Below are 21226 nucleotides of genomic sequence, written 5' to 3'. Positions count from 1 at the left end.
ATATATTGTTGTGTGTGTGTGTGTGTGTGTGTGTGTGTAGATGTTTAATATTAAAAGTATTCTTAACAAAGATGTATCGTATTTATAGTTTCTGACCAATTGAATGGTCAAATGAAAAATGTGTTGACAAGAATGGCAGAAATATGGTTTACGGGCTGCATATTGTACACAACATCCTATTGAAAAATTTACAAACTGCCTTTTATACATCAGATTTTATTGAAGAGGAACTTTAATAAAAGTCTTTTTGGTTATATTTAAACAGAATCATGTATTTAGACTTTATTTCAATAGCATCAACTTCAAGCGTCAACAGCATTGACTCGAGAGTGGACTGTCTTCAAGAAAACACTGAACTTGCTGCCTCCTTCATCAAGTCTTTGTTTGCAGTGTTGTATGAAGTCTACACCAGCTCTGTAAGTCTCAGTAATAAAGGATTACATTTGATACTATTAATCGTAATTCGTAGATTTTTGCTGTATTTATCAAGTTTTCAGGTTTCTTTAACCTCAAATGGTGAGGGTATTCTCACCCATGTTTGAAAAGTATAATTAAAAATTTTCATCTGATTTTGTTCCAACTTGGTACAAAGGCTGAGGGTCCTCCAAGGACCAAACGATTATTTTTTGCAGAATGTAGTTCAAGTGTCAAGGTCACTGAAGGTCAACAACTTTCATTATGATGGTAGAAAAATTGAGATTTTGAAAAATGGCCAAATCCAACAAATTGAGATAGAAAGAGGATCTTGGAATCTAGACCTCCATGTTTTAGAGTGAAGAATTGTTTGGTGTATATTTTAGGTTTGTTATTGCAAAAGTAAAATACATTGTGAGGTGGAGTTGCAATTTGATGCTCTTCTAGTTATTATTAGTTTGGCACGTATGCCTTTTGTTGTACATGTGTGTGAATGAAAGCCTATTAAGAGTGCTGGAATGCTCTTTTATTTTATTTATCCAGTTTTGTTTTTCTTCTCTCTCCTGATTTTCTTCTTTTGCGTTTTCTAAATCTTAACCTATACGTCGACTAAATCTCGTAGTGTATTGGTACACAAGTGATGGATTTGAGTAAGTGATGGAACTTTCGTAAAGCAACGTCAGGTGGATAGATTATTTATTAATAATTTCTCTCGTATTTTCTCAATAGAACTTTTTAATCTTATCCTCTTAGTATTAAAGTCGTATCTTGTGGAACATTTAAGGGAGTATTGAAGAGACTGTAATGTGTTAATCTTATATGCATCTGTCAGTCCACTGGATAGATATTGTATTGGAGAATTAATGTTTAATATAATTCTGAATTTACTCTTGTGTATCTTCACAGAATTTGGTAAGCTTTTGGTAAACACGAAAAGACGTGAACACAAAAACAAATCATGATTTTTAATGAAGTATTTCGAATAAAGATATATCTGAGAATTTACAAAGCCTTTACTGAGTCAGTCTGAATGAATGATGATTTTCATGATACGAATAAAAATACATTTTTCACCTAATTAATTTTGTATTTTATTTGTACAACCTCTAGAACCACCTAAATGATTTTCTTTTTTCAATAAAGCTTTATATTTAATTTTTCTCTGCCCTAACACTAACCTTAGCAGAATCATCCATATAGAAGGGTTGAAACAAGAAATAAAATTGAAAATTAATTTTGTTTTTGTTTGGAGGGGGGGATTACTTCATATTGTAACAGACACAATTACCTAAACAGCCTCAGGCTGGTAACAGCTGACACCTGTTTTTGTTTAATGTTATTGTCGTATTGCCTACTGCGCATTGTAACACAATTTTAATACAATTATCCTAAACAGCCTAAAGTTTATAAACAGTTTAAATCTGTTTTCATTTAATTTTATTGATTTATTGTTCTTTGAAGTGTATCTAACTAGTATAAGAAAGCAATATGTCACCCAGGGAGAGCTTAGTGCGAACTAAGATAAAGTATTAAGTTGTAACTTACATCATGCAGACTGTAGCTCGCATGGATTCCTCCTCAGTAAACTTTGAGTTTATTCTCATTAATATAAGCTTTCTTGACAGGAAAGGATCCATTACTTGTCAGAACAGTCATCAGTTCAACGTAATATATAACTTTTAACTGTTTTATTCCTCTTGTTTGAAATTTATAAAATTTTGGATAAGGACTGTTATATTCTTCTTTCATTGTTTGAAAACTTTGTTTAAAATTCGCAAGAGTATAAAACTTTTTTCAGGCAGGGCCAGCTGTGAGACACAAATGCTTACGAGCACTGCTACGAATGGTTTACTTCGCCCCACCTGAACTTCTGGGTAAAGTCTTGAAGAATCAAATAGTTTCAAGGTATGTATCAAATTTAACCTTACTTTAATACTTGCATTACATTGAAACCCAGTCTCCATTTTAGTCAAATACTCACTTTGATTTTCCTTTACACAAACTCTCTGAGCATTACTTTTCTGTCCATAGCAGTTTTGGCATTTTTTTTAATGACAGGATGATATGAAAGGGGTGTGTTTTTGTGGTTTTGACTTTTATAAACATCTGTATCAGTAGAGCAATATGATTGGAGATTTTAATTTTATCAGGCTGGCATAGCCTGGTGGTTAAAGAGCTCAACTTGCAATTTGAGGATTTTGCCCTTTCATCCGTGGGGGCATTATAATGTGATGGTCAATCCCACTATCCATTGGTAAAAGAGTAGCCCAAAAGTTGGTGGTGGGTGGTGTTCACTAGCTGCCTTCCCTTTAGTCTTTCACTACTAGATTAGGGATGACTAGCACAGGTAGCTCTCATGTAGCTTTGTGTAAAATTCTAGACAAACCAAACTAGATTTTAAGTTTGAATTCTGGATTGTCAACATTCATAGTGTGTGTTTCTTCTTAGTTGGATACTCAGAAAACTTCCATAGTTTCCAAAAAAACATTCTTTACAGCTGAACAGCACTCTTTGAGCAGTTGTTTGTGCCCGTACTCCTACCTCATGTCTGAACGTGGTGTTATTCTAATTGTAGACCTATGTCTTTCACACAAAACTATTACCAACTATCCATCTTTGAGCAGTTGTTTGTGCCCGTACTCCTACCTCATGTCTGAACATGGTGTTATTCAAATTGTAGACCTATGTCTTCCACACAAAACTATTACCAACTATCTAGTTTGTGAGTGGCTTGTTACTTTTTGATCCACAGTACCTGTCAGATTGCTCTGCAATCATCTACGAGCCCAGTGTAGAAGGAACATTCTTCTAGGCTACTAGTAGAATAAGTTAAAAATAAACATTTAACAATAATCTAAGTTTATACTCTTACAATTAATTTTTCAGTTGTGTAAGTAGAGGTTTATTACATTCAAGGTGAGTTATGTTTTTCATTGTGTTAAGCTGGGACTGAGTTCTAAGACATATTGATACTTGTAAATAACAGTTGTATATTTTTAATTCTTGTGTAATAAGTTCAAGTTAACTAAGAGGTTCTATAAAACTAAGTTAACTATTTCATGCAAGTTTATCTTGCATGTTCATTTTAACATTCACACCTGAAGCTTGTTTTTGTAAGAAGTAATATAATTCAAACCTTGAAAAAATATTCACAATAATGTGGATTCAGAGAGAGACAGCTAATTGGCCGTAATTAATGATAACTAGTGTATTATTAAAATGTGATTAAATACACGCACATGTCGTGGTGGTACGAGAGGAAGAGCTACATGGAAGGGAGTAAAGCTGCTGCTTCCTAATCATAAAATTGATCTACAAGTCTTTGTGTGGTGTGTTTGTAAGTTAGAAACGTGCCTCCTTTGTCACTTGTTAACAAGAGGTTTTAAATATCTATGGATATATTCTCAGATCTGGGAAGTTATTGGAAACAATTGATTCTTCCCAGTGATGATATCTTTCTTTTAGTGAACAGTGTTGAGATTTTTGCTTGCCCAGTAGTGAGCCAAATTACACCAAATTGTGTATTGTAATAAAACGTAATGAACTGATATTGTTTAGAAGATGTTATTATATAATGTATAGGGAAAAAAACAACCTTTATTTTTTTCATTCTTCTGAAATTAACACTAGTATCTGATAGCCATTGAATGGTACGTCATTGTCGTTTTTAAAACAGTTTTATGTTTTTAAAAAATGTTCCGTCACTACTGACTTACAGCTGTACATTAGTAGAAATACCTATGTGATTCAACGTTCAGAATAAGAATCCTTAGTCCCAATCTCCCAGTTAGAAAACATTTTAAGAAATAGTAAATTTAATTTGAAACAAAGTTTTAACGTATATTTTTGTTTCTTAGCATAATTTATTTCATCGGCGATAAGTGACTGAAAGAAACTGAAACAAAGAAGATAAGTTTTTAAACGGAAGTTTAAATTTGATAATGTAATAAGAAAGAAAGAAATATTAGAATAAAAAGTTTGTATATTTTTACGGATAAGATTTATAAAGTGAGAAAGAAATACATATCTGTAGTCATGAGAAAGAGATTTTTTCTTTGTTATACGTACTTATTAGCAGTAACTTTCAGTTCTTTATTTTATTTTTTGTAAAGATTTGTTTTGTTCATGTGTTTTCTTTGTGGCCTCTTAACAGTCATGTTGCAGCTATGTTATCATCCCAGGACTTGAGAGTTGTGGTTGGAGCATTACAAATGTCAGAGATTTTGATGCAGAAACTTCCAGAGATTTTTGGGGTATATTTTCGTCGAGAAGGTGTGTCTAAGTGCAACATTTTAGGGGTAGAAAGCTCTAATGTTTATTTAGTAATCAGCCTCTATTTTGCTTTCTAATATGAATGTGCTTCACACCAAAAGTATTTTGCTGTTGTACTGTAAACATTGTTAATTTGTATATTTGGTATCTAAGTTACTTGGTTGCTTGTTTGATTAGTTTTATTCATAATAAATAAAATATTTAAAATTAAAGCTTTTCATAAAATCTACATTTGATTGTTGACGAGTGTATACATTAGCTAATAATCATGTTCATTTTTTGAAATTACCTAAAAATGTAAAATAGATTGATATTTGGTGTTTGCACTAGTTTCTATTATTATTATTTTTAGTTTTATAACTACTTCATTATTTAATAATGAAAATAACAGGTCTGTGAATTTGTAGCTTAACTAATAAAATTATCATGAGCTACTTGTCTCTTCGTGGGTTAGAAATTTGAACTTGTCCAAAATAACTTTTAACATGCAGAAATATTAATTTTTATATTTTTTCTCTGGCTTTCAGTGCCATAAAACTTGGAAGTAATGTTCCAATCAATTTTATTTCATACAGTACACACTGTATTGGGAAAACTTTATTCTAAAGATAGATTGTAAAGGGTACAAAACATAGAAAGTCATTTTTCTGAATGTAGATGTGAACTTGTGTGACTTGAGTTGTACCAGATAATTTTATATACATGTAGTTTTAAGTATTATGCCAGGAACGTTTCTTCTAGTGTTTGCATATCTTATGTTATTGAATATATTTCTTGTGTCTTTATTTTCTTGAAAACAATAACACTTTTCTAAATTTTGGCACTGTTTATCGTATGATGATGTAAGCCATTACACATACTGCTTTACAGGAAATGAGTGAAACAACATTTTAATTAAAATCCTTAATTAGAACTTTTATATTGCTATTAGCATGTAGATATGCAGGTTGTATTCTTTAGTTTCTCACATAAAAGCATAATCAGTTGAGATACTGTGGCTAGACTTGAACCGTTTCTGAAACAGAGGGGTAGCAATGATATCCCATGACTTTTTTCCTTGTCACATTGGAAATACTTAACCAATTTGCATGAAAGTTAATATAAGTTTACTGAATTGTCTGGTTTTTGCTTAAAAGAATTCATGTAATTTTTTTTACTTCTTTACTTTTTGTTAGGTTGTAAAATTTTCAAAATTATGAGACACTGTTTAAAAATTTATCATTTAAGAATTTCATTATATATATTTTTTGTTGTTAATCGGGAATTTCCTGTTTATACATCCAGTCTTTTTTTTTTAACTACACTGATATTAAATTACATATTTCTTTGGGTAATTAATTTGCCAATTGCGATAATTATGATTTCTGGCTATAAATCATAAAAATGGCAAAAGCCAATGGATTTACCAGTAACTTATTACCTCATCTTTCACAATGGCAGCACTGTTTCATTTGTCGGGTTAGGTATCATGATTTTTACTTACAATATTCTTGGTCAACATAAATTTATATCTAATAAATATAATTTATTTTCATTCTTTAAGTTGTGTGCCTTGTTTGAAAATGATAAGCTTACAAATAATATACAATAAAAGTGAATTTGAGTTTGTTTGTTTTTTTCTCGACAGATATATTGTTGCAGGAAATTTTCTTAGCTTCCTAATGAATGTAGTTTAATGCAGAAACATTTACCGAAAGAAAAGAATGTTAAAAGAAACTAAAGAACAATCTTAATCTGTAGTTTATTCTTCTAAACTCCACATCAGATTCTTTTGTCCACCCTTACAAGGAATTTTGGGTGGTCAGTATTTCAAGATCTTACAAATAGTGTTCAAACCACTTTATTTATTCTACATTGATAACGATAGGATATAATCTATCCAACTATATGTAGCTGTTAGATATTTCCAGAGCTGACGTTTGTTACTAATTGTTCAGACCACATACCATGACACCATACATCAGAATTAAACATGTATACCTGGTAATAAGCACAGATAATTAAACCTAATGTGCAAACTTGAATACTTATAATGATTGGAATGCATTGTTTGATCAGTGAGAGTAGCCTTACTGTTAATAATATTTTTGGCTGTAAACCCAGTAATGACTTGAGTTGTGACTAATCCATAAGGCTTACATTAGTCCTAAATCCATACATTAAGCTAATGTTGTGATAAAGTGAGTTAAAATTAGTTATAATAAACATAATAACAATACTATTAATTAATGTAACATAACTAAAAGAAAAATATATCAATAACTTACTACTTTTACTGGAAATAAATAATACTCACTGCTCCTAAAATCTGGTATCGAAAGACTGTAGTGATAAAACTATTAACAAAGAAAGAAAATCCAGTGTAAAAGAAATGACACGAATCATATTTTTTCAGGGAATAATAGCATATATATCTGGGCAGAAAAGTTCTTAAAAGCAAATGTTTAAAATGATTGAAATAGGTCAAATATTAAAGTGTTAGTTTAGAATACATTAGTTTCATAAATGTAAATTGGTGTGATATTCAAGAAAGCTACTTATAGTAATTAATATTTTCTTACATGAACTGAGTATTATTGTGATCTTAGTTACTTATTTTTGACATCATTCATGTAGGTGTGATGCATCGAATAAACGAGCTGGCTAAAGCAGAGCCTCAACACAGTAATCCAGTTGCTAAAGATCTAACAGTACCTCAGAATTCACCTCCGGTTCCAATATCCCTACACACTAATTTCAGTCCTTGTGACACTACTCACCCATTGGCCAGTCCTCACACTGGTCCAGTCCCCACAGATGGATCTCTTCACTTTGTCAGTGGTGTTCTTTGGGGATCACCTTCTTCCTCTGTCTCCTCTGCTGGTTCAATGGGTGTTCAAGTTATGCCTCCAAACTCTTCCTCTCTGGAGGAAAATCACTGCTCATCAATTGGCCAAATGTGAGTGTTTTAAAAAAACTGGCTATAATTCAAGGGCTGTTTCTTGAAAAACTGTAAGAGTGTTTATTTTAAATGTTTAAACGAAAGATTTTTAATAGTTCAGATTCTGTTGACTTCATATGAACAAGCTGAAGTTTTTTGTTTGATTGTTTGTTTTATCTTAACGTTAACCACTGCTCAACATTTGTCTTGATTTGTGGTATCCCTCATGTTAAACATTTATTGAAATAGAATTTCATCTTCCATAGTAATTGGGCTCATTAGTTAATATTTACATAAATTCAACACACTTTTTTTTTTACTTCTGTCAGTTGGAAGAATTTCCTACATTCTCAGGATTTGGTGTACTTTGTATGTAAAGCTGTTTGGCCACCTTTCAAAAGGCCAGTCATAGTGAAAACTGCCATCCTGGTAATCAACACTGAACTAAAGCTGTGTAGCATTAATTTTGAAGTTTATATGTTGAATAGAAAAAATGCCATAAACTAGATCAATGTACATTTAAAAAACTTTTTTATTTGAAGAGATATACATATGTTTAATCCTTTTTTGAAGTAATTTAAGAGGTCTGTACCACTTGAAACTATGCAACATGGCAGTAATACCCGATACGAGAACAATGCACGTATATTGTAGTTAAAAAAAGTGGTAAATTGATAATTCGGGTTAATGCAGACTTAATCATGTTATGAAGAGGTTAAGTAATAGTAAATGATACGGTTGTTAAATACATAATCAATGAGCTTATAGCACTTCTTTGTATCATTTGTAGGCGTCTGAGTGATGTGCTAAAGAGAAAGAGAACCCCAAAACGTGGAAATGCCGCTAGTCGCAAAGTGCGCACAGAAGACAGCTCTAGAGAGGCTGTCAATAGTAACTTTCCTTTACGAGGTTCAAGTCGCACTGGACGGTCACTTGATAACATCTCAAGTCCTCTATTAGCTACATCAGTTTTGTCAGTCCCAGAATCTCCTTCAGTAGGTATCCATTCTCAGTTACCTGGGAGTTCTATTTCTAACTTGGCCAACCTGTCGTGCACAAGCGTTGCCAGTTCGGGCAAAGGACGTCTTAGTACAGCAGCTGCAAAGACTTCTTCATTCCTTGCAAGTCTTAATCCTGCTCGGTGGGGTAGATGGAACAGCACCTCCCCTCTACCAGGGAGGTCTTTAAATTCAGTAAGTACTTCGTTTGTGGCCGAAAGATATTAATAATATGTGGCTACTTTGGCAGTGATGAAATATTTCTTCTGATGACATGTATGTTGAAAGCTTTGCTTTTACCGGATTCTGAGCCAAACTGACATTACATTACAATAGATCTTTAATTATAGACCACAAAGAGCACGAAGCTATTCATGTTATTCTATCGTAAAAGTGTCAAGATTTCTTCTGTTAAGTAATCATTCAAATGTGATGTAATCATTAAAGCTACATCTCACCATTATGTTACTAGAAGGTGCTTTGGAAGGTTTATTTTTATTAGCTTAATTCTTTAAATGTCTGACATATTATTTTGTGAATGATCAAGTTAAGTAATCCAAAACTTCAGTCTAGTTTTATGAGAAGTTGTGTATAAAAACATTCAGCAATCTAATGTTGAGCTTTGTTTTGCTAATGTTATGTTATGACTCAATGTTTACAGGACCCTTCTAACCCTTCTATAGACCAAAAGGTTACGAGTTGTAGTAGTCTGTCTGGAAACCGAGAAAAGGTGAAAGCTTGGATCAGAGACCAAGGTATAGTCATATCAATTTCAATATTATCTATAGAATTTGGATAGATTATCGAAGCCATACAACTGTTTAATTCTAACAAAGCTGACCACTAATGACAACTTTCAGTAAATCAGAGTTTATCATTACAATATACAAAAAGCAAAAACAAAAGTGTTACAATAATTGAAAATTGCAAAACAATGGATATTTCAAGAGGAACTTTTAAGTTATTTAATTAAACATCCAGACATAAAGTCATTGATTATATTTAGATTTAGAGTAAGGCATAAAAATCCATAAATTGTGTTTTCCTTTATATGTAGCTCAAAAGTTTGAAAACCAGTATTTCAAGATCGAAACCCATGGAATATCACACCCAGCTATGAGTGTTCTTAACAGAATTACCCTGTCTTTGGAAAACTTGGAAAATGCTGTACGTACCTTTCTTAGGTTTTGTGTGTAATTCATGTTACTAATAGTTTGTTTAATTTATTGATCCATATTTGACATTTTCTTGTTTTTGGAGCAAATGTACGAAGTTAATTGTTACTGTGATTTTTTTGAAAGATGTACAACTCCTGTTAGACGCACAGATTTGTTCAGGATAATTAAAATTTTAACTCTTTTTAAAGTTCTTTCTATTATAGCAAATATTTTATTTTTGTGCCGCAGGTAAATTGTTTAATTGCAAATTTTATCTTTATCAAAATCAGTTAAATCTTTTTGATTAAATTGGTAAGATGGTCACTGTGTACAGCTCTTGAAAACTTTTAAATTGATGTATTTTTTTTAACTAGCTTTTGCCTTACAAGAAGATATTAGCATGTTAAAAAGGATGATGTATATATAACCTTGTATTCCTGGTTAGTCATTCTGGCATTTAAGTTTGCTTGTAGATTTGATATCATTAAAAAAAAAAATTAATTAGCCCTCTTAACCAGTGATAAATAATGAAGTACATTTTTTAAACTTGCTATTATGACAAGATACTTGAACATAATATCTGTCATAAAAATTTATGCCTTTGAGTAATGTTAAGATTCAGCATCATGGTGGGGGGGGGGAGATAATAGACTTGTAATTTCTCACATCATTGAACTTTTTGCTTCGTGTGAGATTGCTGTGTTTATATGGATATTAGTTATTTTAGTAATAAATAAATCGACACATATATTGCCTTATCGCATTATTTACAATCTTCTGATAAATGTGTGCTCTATTTTAGACTGATGGAGGACTGAAAGCTCTTGAAGAAATTCGTGATGTAGTGGTAGGAAGTGACATCTCTTCCTTTGAAGTCATTCACAGTAAGCTAGTAACAAAGTTGTTACACTACTTAACGGCTACTGGTGGCTACGGAACGTATAGCAGTCGGGATGATCGACTGCGAACATTTCTTCATGTTTTTCAAAAAACTCCAGTATGTATAATTTGTATCTTTAAGGTGCCTATTAGCTGGTTCTAGATTTTCCATCATATTCTTAATTGTTTTATTTTTATCATAATATTTAGAACCAGAAGGTATAGTTAGTTTTTTAATTTTATTTTAGTGTAGAACTAAGGTTTAAGTTCGATATTATGAATAAGTATATAGTTGACACTGATATTATTTTGTGGAATTGTATTTCAGAAATTTCATTCCTCTCTAAGAAAATCATTTTGAATAATTTAAAAAATTTTTGAAGTTAATCTTTGCATTGTAACAAGAGAAAAAACATTTTACTGTAGAGTATAGCACATCTATGTACACTGAAGTATAAAGATGAAAAGAATAACTAAATCAACCGTTTGGTTGAGCTGTTTTTGTTTTGTATTATGCTACAAGATGATGCAGAAGTCAAACATCACTGTAATTTTTTCCAAGTTCTACCCTTACAGTTGCATTGTTGAGTTACCAACACTTCCATAAGTTATTGCAAGGTTAAACCAATTATTGTAACGGAAGACAGACAATTTGATATGCATGACTTAGAATTATGACACCAGTGCTCTGCTCATCTTTATGACCATTCTCTATTTTTTATTTCTTACAGCTTTTTAAGTTCTCAAACCTGGAGTTCCACACTCTGGACTCTTCTCCCCTGTCTGCACTAGTTGCCAAATTAAATGCTTGCATAAGTCAGCTGGAACAATTTCCCGTTAAGGTTTACGATTTACCCGGTGGTAGTGGCACGGGTAGTAGCAGAGGTACAAGTACCCTTAAATTTTTCAACACTCACCAACTCAAGGTAAGCAGTATTATAGTTTTTAGAAATTCTTCTGTGAACTATATTTTAACATAGTAATGATTTTAAAATATTAAATGTTTCCATATAGTTTTATGTTGTTTAATTTGTAAAAGGGTCAAAAGCAGTTACATATTGATAAACACCTAGACCATAATGTTTTTACATTAGTGTAGTACATGTGTTGCTGATACATATAAAATGGGGATCTAGATTTAATAAATTATTATATTTTTTAGTGCAATTTGCAAAGACATCCTTCATGTTCAAACCTTCGACAGTGGCGTGGAGGACCCGTAAAGATCGATCCGTTAGCTCTCGTTCAAGCCATAGAAAGATATTTAGTCATTAGAGGATATGGGAGAATTAAGGTAAGAACTACAAAAAATCTTTTTCAGCCTTTAAACTGAAGTAACACAGATATTTTATTGTCAAATCTTGTTTTGTACAGCTGGGTGGTTATTTAAAATTGATCTGTTTTTCACACTACTCTTAGTTTGTTAGAATAAATGGAAACACTAATGTTAATAAGTTCGTTATTTTTTGTGATTTGTGGCACTAATTAATTAAACCGAACAGCTTTGAGTTTGTCAGAAACAATAACGAGAAATGTTATAACAGATTACTTGGGTGGAATAATGAGAAACACTAATTTAGGTTAGTTTTATTTTAAGAAGAAGAGGATCTTTGTGTAAATTCATAAAAAAAAACCATACAAATTGACCGGTATAATAATCCACAAGTGATTGAAGAATTAACAAAACCTACAAGAAATTACTAGTTTCAACAGGCCAGGTTTTTTTATTTTCAAGGGATGGCGTAAAACTTACCATTATCTTTTACGTTCAGCTTCAAGATGGCCCAAGGTGAGTCAAGGCTCACTTGCAGCAGCAAAGTGCAAAAATTAATTTAAAAAAAAAAAGACAGACTTCCAAATAGGACTGAGCCCATTTCATTATTGATCATTGCTTACTCTATTTTTAAATATTTCTATTAATTGAAATTAATTTTGTGGTTGATTGTGGAAACATGTAACACTAAATCAACTTTTTCAGTTTCATTTCTTGTTTCTTTAATCGTTTTGTTTCACCAATATAAACATCATTATAAGAACAAATAATTAATAAATACCCTGTCTATCTTATCTTTCCCTTTGTTATACTTACTTGATAGTTTGTTCACTGGCTTATATGTTGTTTTAATTTTATTTTGCTTTAACACAGCACATATTTTGTTTGGTAATAAATAGTAGTAAGGCATCGTTAGTTAGGAACATCTTTTGAATCTGTTTGCAGTTATTTGATTAACCTTTTCTGTTCAAATGTGTCAGTTTGGTTGCTGTCAATTGGTTGAGACAATAGAATACTTCAAAATTAGGTATTCCAGTTAGAAACTGAATTTAATTTTTATGCCTGCATTTTAGGAACACTTTCGGTGTACCCAGAGCTGCCTTGGAAACTTAAGAAATCCACTCTCTCTCTCGGGCTGTTCTCAATACTGGTTCAGTGTGTCAGTATAGCAGTCTTATGTAAAATTCTGTGAGATTAATTTGTCATTTGTACATTATTGGAAGTGAAACTTTTAATATTACATTAAAAGGTGTATGGTGGTAATTTAAGTTTGTTTTTTTCAGGACGACGATGATGATGGAAGTGATGATGAAAATTCTGATGAAGACATTGATGATACTATGGTAAGTTAGATATTAGTTGGCATTAAACTTATAAATTGGATTTAAATTTGAAGTTCTTAACAGTTATATATTTGTAACTGATTAATCGTAAATGATTCTGTAGACATGTTCTTTGCAACAAAACTTGCAACTTTAACACAAGTTTCTAATTTTGACATTTTAGCTACTCTTGTTAAAGAAATATACATAAACAAAAACAGAAATTTATTTTTTGATGTAACTGATTTAGTTTCCAAATGTGCCTTTTAGAACACAAAAAATAAATCACCTATTTGGGTAGAATGTCCCACAAATACTATAATTATCTGGCTTTCTATCCAAGATATAAATAGGTTAAATTTCATTACTGTTTAGAGCATGATCTTGAGTGTATATATACTCATTAGGCTTTGTTTGGGAAATACTGCCTTCAATCATGAAAACAAAACGTACAATCATTTAATTTGTGTAGCTCACAATATGATTTTTCTATTGGTTTTAAACTTCTCCAAAAGCATTATCAGAGAGAATTATAGTCTTGATAGACCGAGACCTGGAGCGGTATTTCATGTAGGATGTACAAAAAAATGGCAAAATGTCAATTAAGTAAGAAAATTATAGATTGAAATTTCCTGACTCTTCAATATCTGTTACAGTATTCATTTCTAATTGGTTGAACAGTCTCAAACCATTTTATGAGAAGAGAAAAAAAAAAACCTATAAAAGAAGTCGGGGTGCCACTGAGTCTGCAGGTTGAAAATTTGTTTAAATATTTCCTTTTGAAATTAAGAAATCAAAGATTAGTTAATATAAAAATATGAATGCCAAGTTGATTGACATATATTGATAATAAAGTTGTTTAACTGAATTTGGAATGTAACACTAAAAGGTCAGGACATGCACATTTTGATTGAGCCATGCACGTAACATTAAAGCTGCAAATAATCTTAAAAAGTGTTAAGTAATTTGCTTGGATACTGAATAATTTTATGTTTCAGTTATGTATATCAATTGTTGTTGTTGTTGTTTTTTTTTCCCTTGGTAATGAGAGAGATCAAGAGACAATGTAATTAGTTATTGAAACTAATTTTCTATGCTTGTTTCTGAGCCTGGAGACTCGTTAATTTGTTTAACTAGGGAATTGATACTATTTATTTAATAACAAAGAGTATCGCATCTTTTAGGCTGCCATGATGATCAATCAGGGCCAAGCTCGTCACAAGCTCCAGTTTTTAATTGGAGATCACATTCTCCCGTACAACATGACAGTTTATCAGGCAATCAGACAATATGGTGCTGGCAATCAGGGTGCTGATGGGCATGAAACTGACACAGATTCAGAGAATCCAGTTGGTTATGCTAATATCTGGGTTCAAACTCATACAATTTGGTAGGCAAAAACCTTTCTTTTATGGATATTGTATTAACTAGACTGATTGCTTTAAAAATTCCCCTGAGGAATGAATGGTTGAGTTTAGTTTCACATTAAAATTGTTTACTCGTTAGAATGTTTATTAACTGTGTACATTGTGTCATATTTTTTATTATTCAAAAAAACATTGGTCATAGTGTTTATAAAGGTATTTGTAGATATAATGCTAATTAAGAGAAAAAAATTACTGGAAGCTGACTAACTTATATCAATAATAAGATGAGGTGTTAATATGTGTGATAAATACATGTAAATATTTAGGCTGTTTTAATTTGAAATGTTTTTCATTTAAGTTAAGAACCACAATATATGAAATGGATTGAGACTCCTGACACACAGTTTCATTTGCTGTGTGTCCCAGCATGGCCAGGTGGTTAGGATGCTTGACTCGCAATCCTCAGATTGCGGGTTTGGATCCATGTCCAACCAAATATGCTTGCCCTTTCAGCCGTGGAGGCATTATAATCTGATGGTCAATCTCACTATTTGTTGGTAAACGAGTAGCCCAAGAGTTGGTGGTGGGAGGAGATGACTAGCTACCTTCCCTCTGGTCTTACACTGCTAAATTAGGGATGGTTAGTGCAGATAGCCTCGTGTAGCTTTACACGAAATTCAAAAACAAACAAACGTTTACTGTGGTTTTTATCTAAGTGTTACACGTGATATTATGTTCTTGACTTTAATTTCTACGTTATCCATCAGGGAACAAATATAACTTTAAAATACTTTGAAAGTTTTTTTGTATTATCATTCATAAGCTTGAGTTTGACTTTAAAACTTAACTCTGGCAACCCCACTTTTTTTTTAGGTACCGTCCAGTTCCCGATGATGATTCATCTTCAACTAAAGCTAGTGTAAGTAGTAGCACCTCAAGTAATCGATCTCAGGGGATGAATTCGGGCTCTTCTAGTTCTAGTCGCCGCAACAAAGGAGCTGCAGGTGGTAGAACTTCACCCAAAAAGAAAGGTGACGAATTGTGGAACGGTAGGTTTTAAGATAATATACCTCAAGAAAGGCCAAATTTTTTGAAGTTTGTTTTAAAACTATTAAAATTAGATTCTAGAAATTAAAAGCATGTGCGATTAATTACATAGGATACATTTTTCACTTCAGGCTGTATTTTTTTGACATATTTCCAGTAAATGACAAATTGTATTTTTATAATCTTTGAAAGAAAATTGGTGGAGCTTGAGAGAACTAATTAGTTTTAAGTAAAAAATAGATAAATATGCAATTAACACAAAGATGGACAAGTTGGAATTGTACTTAGCCCCAGTTTCCATTTGAGAAGTTTTGTATTCAACTGAATTGAGTAAATTTAAAAATACGTTGATAGATAACGTTATAAATACATTAAAATACGTTGATAGATAACGTTATAAATACTTTAAAATACGTTGATAGATAACGTTATAAATACATTAAAATACGTTGATAGATAACGTTATAAATACATTAAAATACGTTGATAGATAACGTTATAAATACGTTACAGTAGAATTTTCAGTTCCTCATTTTTGTCCTCTTTGATATTAGTTTCAGTTTGGGGTCATTTGTTGTAATTGTGTTTGAAAGAAAGGCTTAATTTTAAAACTTGTTTTAAAATAGTAAAATTAACAGTTAAACTTTTAAAGTCTTGAAAATTTAGTTGTTTGAAGTCTTCCTTAAACACTTGAGTTTCTGAAATTTGAACTTTTTAGTAACTGGTTGGTTAAAGACTTCCAAATTTAACACATTGAACCGGAGCTTCTATAAGCACTGTTAAACAACTAAAAAGTTTAGGATGCTGGTAGTTTGTTTTAAACTCTGAATTATGTTATTGATTAGTATATTAATGAGGATCTCTGAGCTCTGGTCTGTTTGAAAATACTCGTACCGAGAACGTGAACTGAAAGCTGTCTTAAAGTTTAAGGAAACAAATTAAAATAAAATAGATGTTTAACCATAATTCATTATCATGTAGAAAATCACGAAGATTTAAAATGTCAAGAATAGCTCTTGCTGCTATTTTAGGATTATGTAGCAAGATTGTCTTGATGCAGCTATATGGTTCCATGATCAGTTGTATAAGACAATTAATATATGTGATATCTCGATTTAATCAAAGATTTTTTAAATCGTTTGATTCCTTATTTATCCACCTATATTCAATATTTACACATATTGTGGTGAGTTTTGGAAGGTCTGTACACAATCTCTCAGAATTGAAATCAACATCTACTTCATTTTGAAGGTTGGTTTCATTAGTTTAGTTTATTATAAAGGCTTATTATTAGGCTACTGGTTCTTGAAATGTAAAAGGTGACATGCACTTTAACCTACCTGTTGTGAGAGGGTTAAATATCTAAAAAATGCCTAAAATGGTATATTAAAATAACCTTGAAATAGTGGACTTTTCTGTGTTTTGTGAGTTTTATCAAATACAGTTTTTTCAAGAGTCTGAAGCATATAATGGATACCTTCTGGCAGGCGTATAAAAAACAAACTGAATACTTTAGTGAAGTTGTGTGCATTGAGGAAATCTTGAAGGTTTGAGATGTATAAGAAACATTTACTTAGCTGAAACATAGAAGGAAAAGAAATCTTAATGTTCCCAAACAATATGATCCGCAGTTACATTTGCTGTAACTATAAGATGTAGTAGTTGCTTTGAGTTGATGTGAAAATAGTCATAATGATGATTGACTATTACGACTGACTGTGTACTGTAAGATTTCTTCATCCTCAACTGTCGAGTATCGGAGCATGCAGTGTTCTGTAAGATAAGTTTTTCCTGGATATCAGTTTTCCTTTCAGAATAGTTTTTTTTTTCTGTAGTGAAGTGTAAAAAGACTTGATTTGAATATTAATATTGTCATATCACCCCACTGCATGCAATTTCAGTTAGAGTTAACATTTGATTTAGTCTTCTTAAGCTTCCAGCTACTACTTTAAATTTGAAATACAGTTATCAAACACAGTGCAGCATTTTTTTTTTATTTTCTGGAGCTGGATCCCAGTTGTGAAATAGTTTTTTTTAATTACATTCATTTCACCAAATTGCCTCAATATTTGATTTTGTTCTATAAAAGCATCTTGAGTATTAATAGTTAAAATTCCAATGCATTACACATGAATAGGCTGTAGGTAAGGACAATAAAATGTGCTGAAAGCAGTGATTTGAGTGAACTACCAGGTAGAGAACTTTTAAATGAATTCATTTGTCTAGGGTATGTCTAACTAACGTGATAGAGGTCTGTCTGAAATTCAATTGAATTCTACTGTGATCTTTTACAACAATATTTTAAAAAAGTATGCATAAACACACTCTTAGTGTTGTTTTTTGTTTTTCTTTTCAGAGGGAATAGTTCCAGAAACTGTTTGTTTACTTTCTCAGTATCTTACTGCTACGCTTCCAGATTCTGTTACTGTACAAGACCCGTCCCTTGAAGTCGTTTGTCTTCTAAGAGTGATTCATGCTCTTTGTCGTTACTGGGGAACACTATACAATGTGAGTTCTGTCTCAGTTTTACATACCAAGCTTTCTAAGTTTGACTTTCATCTTAGTGAAGCAACTATTGATTTTATTATAGATACCCTGTTTAATCATTTGTTTTGTCCTTAAATCTGGGTCACCACATCAGTAATCACCCAGAAAAATTAAAATAATTTGAAATTGCTAAACAAACACATACCAATGGATAGAAACTATTTCAAATTTAAAACCAGAGTTTTGGTTTGTCAAGGGTCAAATAAAAAATATTACTATCTGCCCAAAATGGTGGCTGTGAAAATATGTGAAAAAATGTTAGCAACGAACTATGTGTGTCTGACAAGCAGCTCCAGCAACTATCAGTGACCTAAAAGTATTGTATCTTCTATAACTAACACTGACAAAATATATTTGATAATAACTTTTTTTTTTTTTTTTCATTTAGTGGAGATGTTATTAAGTCTAAGATTTCTAGTTACTTGATGAATGTGATTGTGGTGTTTGGAGGTAAATAGTGTAAATTATGGTAAATATATGGAATTTACTGTCAAGTTCAAAGTGAATAGACTGTAAATTCCAATAATAAAATGCTTCTTTGTGTTCCTTTCTTGTTTTGTTACAGTGTCACTTTACTGCAGACCATCTGAAGCACAATTCTTCCTTTTTTTTTCCTCATTCCATAAGATTTGGATAATCTAAATTATGTTTATATTATTTTGAAGCAATCACGAACATCATTAGAAAATATAGCCAGCCATTTTTGCTAAAGGGCTAGCTCTAATTTGTAGGTAAACAAGCCAGTTACTTTTTGTAACTTAAGTTATAAGAAGCTTCATAATTTGGCTTCACGAAGTATTAATTACCATTAATATTATTGGGTGTTTCTTATAATACCACTTATTTTTTCTTCACATAAAGTGGTTTGTCAAAAAATTAAAAAAATTACCACTGGTTGTGAAAAAAAACCTTCTCGGTTAGTTAAACTCTCCTTAACAGAAAAAAAAATTCTCATAATGTTTCAATTCAACCATCTATTCAGGGAGAAAACTTTTTTTTCTTTTCTTTGAATTTCTTTAGATGAGCTGTTGGGCACCAGCCATTCCTCAGTCAGAGTTCCTGAACAGTAAGTTAACAGCAAAGGCCACTAGACAATTACAAGATCCTTTGGCCATAATGACTGGTAATCTACCCCACTGGCTATCTCAAGTAGCATATACTTGGTATGTACATTGATGGAAGTAAATCTTATCACTACCCTATGACAAAAAGTATTGATAACGATTAGTAAATGGTTACTTCAGATACATACATTCAATGGTGCTTGTGAGTAGAAAATTTCCTGGTTTAATTGTATCTTCAGAGGAAATGGCTAATTATTGAGAAGCCACTGATAGTGAAAAATGTATGAAGAGAAAGTGTTTAGCATATAATTTAATCAGCACACTAAGTCTTTAGGAATGGTCAACATTTATAGGGAGTGTTTAGCATATAATTTAATCAGCACACTAAGTCTTTAGGAATGGTCAACATTTATAGGGAGTGTTTAACATATAATTTAATCAGCACACTAAGTCTTTAGGAATGGTCAACATTTATAGGGAGTGTTTAGCATATAATTTAATCAGCACACTAAGTCTTTAGGACTGGTCAACATTTATAGGGAGTGTTTAGCATATAATTTAATCAACACACTAAGTCTTTAGGACTGGTCAACATTTATAGGGAGTGTTTAGATTTTCATCTTGTTTAAAACTTTGGTAATGAAGTAAATGTGTGATAGCTGTGTACAGGTGGTTATTTTGAATTTCAAATTAAACTAGGTAATACTTACAGCTACCATAATTTTATATTTTGGCTTTTATACTATTTACTTTGTAGCCCATTTTTGTTTCCGTTTGAAACTCGTCACCTGCTGTTTTACGTCACATCTTTTGATCGAGATCGAGCCCTCCAAAGATTGTTAGACATGACACCAGAACTTAGTAGTAGTGATAGCAGTGAAAGAGTAACTCCTAGACTTGACCGAAGAAAGGTAAGTGTTGTATTATTCAACTTACTATAAGTATTTTTGTAGTTTGTATTTATAAAACAGCACAGAAAGTAATTAATGTTGAAATGTTTGTGAATGTATTATGCTCTGTGATTGTTTATAAATGGTTGTAGGCTATTGAATGAACAGGTTTTGTTGCATTGTTTATTTTAAAACAGAATATTGTGAAAATATTTATGCATTCTCTAGATAACAGTACCTATTTTAAGTCAAGTATTTAAAAATAAGTTGAGGAAATGCTCTTAAACTTTATGTTGTATTTGTTTCAGAAAAATCCTAGTGAGTGACAATAAAAACAGGAAAACCTTCTGTCTAAATAAATGAGATACGTTAGAAATACATGAACACATTTCAGTACAGATATTTTTATTTTTATGATGAAAGCATTTCAATAAGTATGACTGAGATGCTCAACTAGAACTCAACCTAACTGTACATACTTTCTGAAAGATGTAAAGAGGTAAATTTCTAATTTAGATGTAGTAAGGTAGGTATTATCTACTTATATTAGTTTTAATTATGTAAGAAACGCATCGTTTCAAAATTTCTTTCTATAAAGTTGGCTTACATATGATATAACTTATATTTTTATTGTTAATAATTATATGACAAGTGTTTTAATATCAATGGGTAGAGGGTGTGTTGCATGATAGTATACAATTATGCCACATAGTGTCTAATTTCAATATAAGTTGTAAAGTTACCAAAAGAAAATTATTATTTTTTTTCAGAAATATTTATTGTTTATCATGTTTTGCTTACAATGTTAGTTTTTTAGGCCTAGCATGGCCAGGTAGTTAGGGAGCTTGACTCGCAATCTCAGGGTTGCAGGTTCGAATCCCCCATCCCACCAAACGTGCTTGCCCATTCAGCCATGGGGGTGTTGTAACATGATGGTCAATCCCACTATTTGTTGATAAAAGAGTAGCCCAAGAGTTGGCAATGGGTTGTGATGACTAGCTGCCTTCCCTCTAGTCTTTCACTGCTAAATTAGGAATGGCTAGCGCAGATAGCCCTCGTGTAGCTTTGCGTGAAAT

The 21226-nt window shown here is 31.7% G+C and overlaps 1 pseudogene; it reads left to right on the top strand.

The window, feature by feature from the left end:
• Positions 1–21226, top strand: part of LOC106460269 — a 106099-nt pseudogene that overhangs the window by 66007 nt on the left and 18866 nt on the right.

This window comes from Limulus polyphemus, unplaced genomic scaffold, assembly GCF_000517525.1.
Source record: "Limulus polyphemus unplaced genomic scaffold, Limulus_polyphemus-2.1.2 Scaffold738, whole genome shotgun sequence".
Classification (NCBI taxonomy): Eukaryota; Metazoa; Arthropoda; class Merostomata; order Xiphosura; family Limulidae; genus Limulus; species Limulus polyphemus.
Note: the sequence above shows the minus strand (reverse complement) of the source record. Positions and strands in the feature narration are given on the sequence as shown.